This window comes from Portunus trituberculatus, chromosome 44 (genome assembly GCF_017591435.1).
Source record: "Portunus trituberculatus isolate SZX2019 chromosome 44, ASM1759143v1, whole genome shotgun sequence".
In the NCBI taxonomy this organism is placed as follows: Eukaryota; Metazoa; Arthropoda; class Malacostraca; order Decapoda; family Portunidae; genus Portunus; species Portunus trituberculatus.
The window spans coordinates 7,530,463-7,537,242 of NC_059298.1; positions in this window are offsets into that span (position 1 = coordinate 7,530,463).

Below are 6,780 nucleotides of genomic sequence, written 5' to 3' on the forward strand. Positions count from 1 at the left end.
AAACAACAATGCTGAATTAACAAAATTTAAGGCAACACCGAAACTGAATTCCACCAGTAAGTAGTCGATATTATTTTGTGGAATATATGCAACTGCCGGGCGGAGCCACTTTCTGCAAAGAGAGGAGTGAATAATGCATTGCATTCTCGATTATTGTGAAGCTGCCGTGCTGCGGGTAGTGTGGTACCTAACAATGTAGAGATAAATTTTACCTTTACCTAAACTGGGACACTGGGAAAAATCATGCAACAACAATAACATCAACAACACTGTGGTAGTAGTAGTAGTGGTGATGAAGGTGGTTGTGGTACTTTCGTAAGTCTGATTGTGATGGGCAGTGGCATGTTGACATGCAATTTTCTTAGTTTGAGCGAAATCATCATCAGTTTAGATTGATTAAGGTATCTATAAGATGTGGTCTTGGTGATGTCTGCTTGATATGTATATACTGCGACTACATGACCAATATATACATCACATATGACAGCTAGTGCGGTACTGAGGCATGCATGAGGGCGACATCGATTCCAGCCGGCATATAGTTATGCTTCCTTTAATAAAGATATGGAGTTATTTGTCTATTAGCTTCTGGCAAGGAATAACTCAGGAAGCTTTGTCGGTTTCATGCACGATGATTCAGTTTCATAGAGATGCTGCATTGTAACTACATGAGTTATTTTGTATAGATGAAGGTTCACGAGAGGTAACGAGTGATTGAACATGATTTCTTTATACCATATGCTACCATGCGAGAATGATTGCCAACCTTAAATTAATAACTCAGCCTTCATGCAACTGAAAGTGCAGCACCACATTAATTTACGATTTGTTGTCGACATTTAACGTAGACTTAGCTAGCTACAGGAGGCACATACGTACGTTAAATATAGCTTCTCTACACTTTTCTGAAAACTACTATTGAGAACGAAAAGGTAGTGAATTAATAATATGACCAGATATCAGATCAGGGAACAGATAATGTGGCGGTAGGCATGAGGTATGAATTACATCACCACGTACCTCAACCCTTTCATGACTCCAGCAGGATTACGGCGTCCCCTTGACAACACCCCCCACCCACCCTGCCCCGCTCTCTCTCTCTCTCTCTGTGTGTGTGTGTGTGTGTGTGTGTGTGTGTTGCTCAAGACTATAATACAATAGAGCTTCGATCGTAATTAGCAAAGAAAACAAGAGTTTCTTTATTGATGACTTGTCTCATGTTGGGGTGTCTTGAAGGAGAAAAGAATGAATATCTATGACGGCATTTAGATAAGACACTTAAAGTCAAAACATATGTGAGTGTGTGTGTGTGTGTGTGTGTGTGTGTACGATTGCTTCAAAGCTGTTGAATACATTCATGTTTCAGTAACACAGACACTAGATAGTGACTAACTACAATATAAAGAAAAGAGCTGCAAATTATTAATTGCCTCTTGCTGATAGACTCTGGACTGCATGGTCGTGTATATTGTCTGTAAATCAGAGGTTGACATATGATATAAATGACATTATGTCCTTTTAGAATGTAAAATGTATATTTTTGCATAAACATATAATAATATACGATGCTGTCCCATAGTAAAGTAATGAATAACACTAAATTAACATATTCTTTGCAAGCAATTTGTCATGATCAACTCATCTATATAGTAACATATAACGTATTATAAAAATTATTAAAATATTACTGCTTGCAAAATTCTCTCTCTCTCTCTCTCTCTCTCTCTCTCTCTCTCTCGATGGCAAAAAAAAAAAAAAAAAAAAAAAAATTCTGTGTTCGTTTCCTCCTTCTCACACGTAACTAGGTGACTCGGTTGTTGTACTTGCTAAGGTCAAGGTTTACGCTCAGCTCAGCAAAGTTTCAGTAATAGATAATGATCAATTACTGATTTATATATATATATATATATATATATATATATATATATATATATATATATATATATATATATATATATATACATATATATATATATATATATATATATATATATATATATATATATATATATATATATATATATATATATATATATATATATATATATATATATATATATATATATATATATATATATATATATATATATACCAGCCAAGAACAAAATATAAATTGATAAAAAAAAAAGCCCATTGAGTGCTGGTGCCTATAGAAGTTAAATGGAAATATATCTAGTCGGAAGCGGACTCCAAGGAAACACTCCTATGCCATCCTTGGAGTCCGCTTCCGACTAGATATATTTCCATTTAACTTCTATAGGGACCAGCACTCAATGAGCTTTTTTTTTTATCAATTTATATTTTGTTCTTGGCTGGTGTTCCCTATTACATTAATATATATATATATATATATATATATATATATATATATATATATATATATATATATATATATATATATATAATAAGTAATTGATCATCATCTATTACTGAAACTTCTTGCTAAGCTGAGCGTAAACCTTGACCTTAGCAAGTAACAACAACGGAGTCACCTAGTTACGTGTGAGAAGGGAGGAAGAAACGAGCACAGAAAAAAGAAATATATATATATTTTTTTTTTGACAGAGAGAGAGAGAGAGAGAGAGAGAGAGAGAGAGAGAGAGAGAGAGAGAGAGAGAGAGAGAGAGAGAGAGAGAGAGAGAGAGAGAGAGAGAGAGAGAGAGAGAGAGAATGTTACAAGCAGTAATATTTTAATAATTTTTAAAATACGTTATATGTTACTATATAGATGAGTTGATCATGACAAATTGCTTGCAAAGAATATCTTAATTTAGTGTTATTCATTACTTTACTATGGGACAGCATCATATATTATTATATGCTTATGCAAAAATATACATTTTACATTCTAAAAGGACATAATGTCATTTATATCATACGTCAACTTCTGATTTACAGACAGTATACACGACCATGCAGTCCCAGAGTCTATCAGCAAGAGGCAATTAATAATTTGCAGCTCTTTTCTTTATATTGTAGTTAGTCACTATCTAGTGTCTGTGTTACTGAAACATACATTTTTTTTTTTTTTTTTTTTTACATTACAAGGGCACTGGCCAAGGGAAAACAAAGTGTTGGAAAAAAAAAAATCCCGCTGGTTGCCAGGCCCTGTGAAGAGGAAAGTAGGAGAAAGAGAAAAAACAAAAAAATCTAAAAGGAGGGTCCAGTTAACGTAATAGGTGTCTTGACACTCCTCTTTTGAAAGAGTTTAAGTCATAGGCAGGTGGAAATACAGACACAGGTAGAGAGTTCCAGAGTTTACCAGTGTAGGGAATGAAGGAGTGAAGATACTGGTTAACTCTTGCATTAGGAAGATGGACAGAATAGGGATGAGAAGAAGTAGAGAGTCTTGTGCAGCGAGGCCGCAGGAGGGGGAAGGCATGCAGTTAGCAAGTTCAGAAGAGCAGACAGCATGAAAACAGCGGTAGAAGACAGATAAAGATGCAACATTGCGGCGGTGACTTAAAGAATCAAGACAGTCAGTTAGAGGAGAAGAGTTGATAAGACGAAAAGCTTTAGATTCCACCTTGTTTAGTAAAGCTGTGTGTGGATCCCCCAGACATGAGAGCCATACTCCATACACGGGCGGATAAGGCCCTGTACAGAGCAAGCAGCTGGGAGGAGAGAAAAATGGACGAAGACGCCACAGGACACCTAACTTCTTGGAAGCTGATTTAGCAAGAGTAGAGATGTGAAATTTCCAGTTTAGATTTTTAGTGAAGGATAGACCGAGTGTGTTTAATGTAGAGGAGAGGGAAGTTGAGTGTTATTGAAGAAGAGAGGATAGTTGTCTGGAAGGTTATGTCGAGTAGATAGTTGTAGAAATTGAGTTTTTGAGGCATTGAACAAAACCAGGTTTTCTCTGCCCCAATCAGAAACAAGTGAAAGATCAGAAGTTAGGCGTCCTATAGCATCTCGCCTTGAGTCATTTAATTGTTGTTGGGTTGGGCGTCTGTTGAACGCTGTTGAATAATGCAAGGTGGTATCATCAGCATAGGAGTGGATAGGGCATTGAGTCAGATTTAGGAGATCATTGATGAATAATAGAAAGAGAGTGGGTGATAGGACAGAACCCTGTGGAACACCACTGTTGATAGTTTTAGGGAAGAACAGTGACCGTCTACTACAGCAGCAATAGAACGATCGGAAAGGAAACTGGAGATGAAGGTACAGAGAGAAGGATAGAATCCGTAGGAGGGTAGTTTAGAAATTAAAGATTTGTGCCAGACTCTATCGAAGGCTTTCGATATGTCAAGGCCGACAGCAAAGGTTTCACCGAAGTCCCTAAAAGAGGATGACCAAGATTCAGTTAGGAAAGTAAGAAGATCACCAGTAGATCTGCCTTTACGGAAACCATACTGGCAATCAGAGAGAAGGTTGTGAGCTGATAGATGCCTCATTATCTTCCTATTAAGGATAGACTCAAAGGCTTTAGAAAGGCAGGAAATCAAAGCTATAGGGCGGTAGTTAGAAGGATTGGAGTGGTCACCTTTTTTAGGGACAGGTTGAATGTGAGCAAACTTCCAGCAAGAAGGATAAATAGAAGTAGAGAGACAGATGAAAGAGTTTGACCAGGCAGTGAGCGAGTTCGGAAGCACAGTTTTTGAGAACAACAGGAGGGACTCCATCCGGACCGTAAGCCTTCCGAGAATCAAGGCCAGAGAGGGCCAGGAAAACGTCTTTATAAAGAATTTTAATTTTAGGGATGAAGTAGTCAGAGGGTGGAGGAGTAGGAGGAATATGCCCAGAATCATCCAAAGTTGAGTTGGTAGCAAAGGTTTGAGCGAAGAGTTCAGCTTTAGAAAAGAAGAGACAGCTGTAGAGCCATCTGGATGAAGTAAAGGAGGAAAGACGAAGAAGTAAAGTTGTTAGAGATATTATTGGCTAGATGCCAGAAATCTCGAGAGGAGTTAGAATTGGAAAGACTTTGACATTTTCTATTGATGAAAGAGTTTTTAGTAAGTTGGAGAATAGATTTGGCATGATTACGGGCAGAAATATATAGGGCATGAGTTTCAGCAGTTGGATGGCTACGGAACCGTTTGTGAGCCGCCTCTCTATCATTGACAGCACGAGAACAAGCAGAGTTAAACCAAGGCTTTTTAGCTTTAGGGTTAGAGAAAGTATGAGGAATGTATAGCTCCATGCCAGAGATAATCACCTCTGTTATGCGCTCGGCACAAAGAGAAGGATCTCTGACATGAAAACAATAATCATCCCAAGGGAAATCAGAATAGTACTGCCTTAGTTCCTCCCACTTAGCAGAGTTAAAATGCCAGAAGCACCTCCGCTTAGGCGGGTCCTGAGGCTGCACTGGAGTGATAGAACAGGTAACGGAAATTAGATTGTGGTCGGAGGAGCCCAACGGAGAGGAAAGTTTAACAGAGTAAGCAGAAGGGTTGGAGGTTAGGAAAAGATCAAGAATGTTGGGCGTGTCTCCAAGGCGGTCAGGAATACGGGTAGGGAACTGCACTAGCTGCTCTAGGTCATGAAGGATAGCAAAGTTGAAGGTTTGTTCACCAGGTTGGTCAGTGAAAGAAGATGAAAGCCAAAGCTGGTGGTGAACATTGAAATCCCTAAAATGGAGATCTCAGCAAAAGGAAAGTGAGATAAGATGTGCTCCACCTTGGAAGTCAAATAGTCAAAGAATTTTACATAGTCAGAGGAATTAGGTGAGAGGTATACAGCACAGATGAATTTAGTTAGAGAGTGACATTGAAGTCTTAGCCAGATGGTAGAAAATTCTGAAGATTCAAGATTGTGGGCACGAGAGCAAGTGGTGTCGTTACGCACGTATGCGCAACATCCAGCTTTGGATTGAAAATGAGGATAGAGCAAGTAGGAGGGAACAGAAAAGGGGCTGCTGTCAGTAGTCACAGACAACTGTGTTTCGTTAGGAAGAGAAGATGAGGTTTAGTAGAGGAGAGGTGGTGTTCCACAGATTGAAAATTAGAACGAAGGCCACGAATGTTGCAGAAATTGATAGTGAAAGTATTAGATGAAGTGTCAAGACACCCAAGGTCGACAGCAGAGGGGCAGTCCGACCTGGGGACATTTATGGTCCCCTCCCCAGAGGGGGACTCCGAGGCAGGGCGTGGTGAAGCCATTATTAAATTTTGATTTGAAGAGAGTGTAAAAGTGTAAGGTGTTGTAGTGTAGTGTAGGAAGTAGTAGAAGTTGTCTTTAGAGGGCAGGCTGCAGCTGCTCAATTGTATAAATGAGACCACAAAGGGAACCGGGAAGAGAGGACACGGGGAATCACTCAGTCTGCAGCACTGCCTACATCCCCGTAAGTACATCTCCTGGAGTATTCCATACATACATACATACATATATATATATATATATATATATATATATATATATATATATATATATATATATATATATATATACACACACACACACACACAACAAATGTCCTCAAAAAAAGACTTTGTGATTATAGACCAATACTAAAATGAAAAATAAAAAGATGTCTTTTGGTATCTGCACTCATCATGCAAACCTACTCTAGTGCTGACCCAGTGCTAATGGAGCACCTTCATGACACAGAGGTCAACACAAACACCTGTCAGCATTCAGCCAGTCCTTGGGTTCTCAATACCAGTACTTACATAATGCCACAAATCCCTTGCTTCACCAGCAACTAACATAATTTCTTCATATTTAAGTTGATGTATTTAAGCAGTCTATATCATGCTTCTTGTGATCAGTACTTCTAAGTGCTAGTTATTCATTAAACACACTGGGAGAAGGTACTTCTACTATGTTCAATGC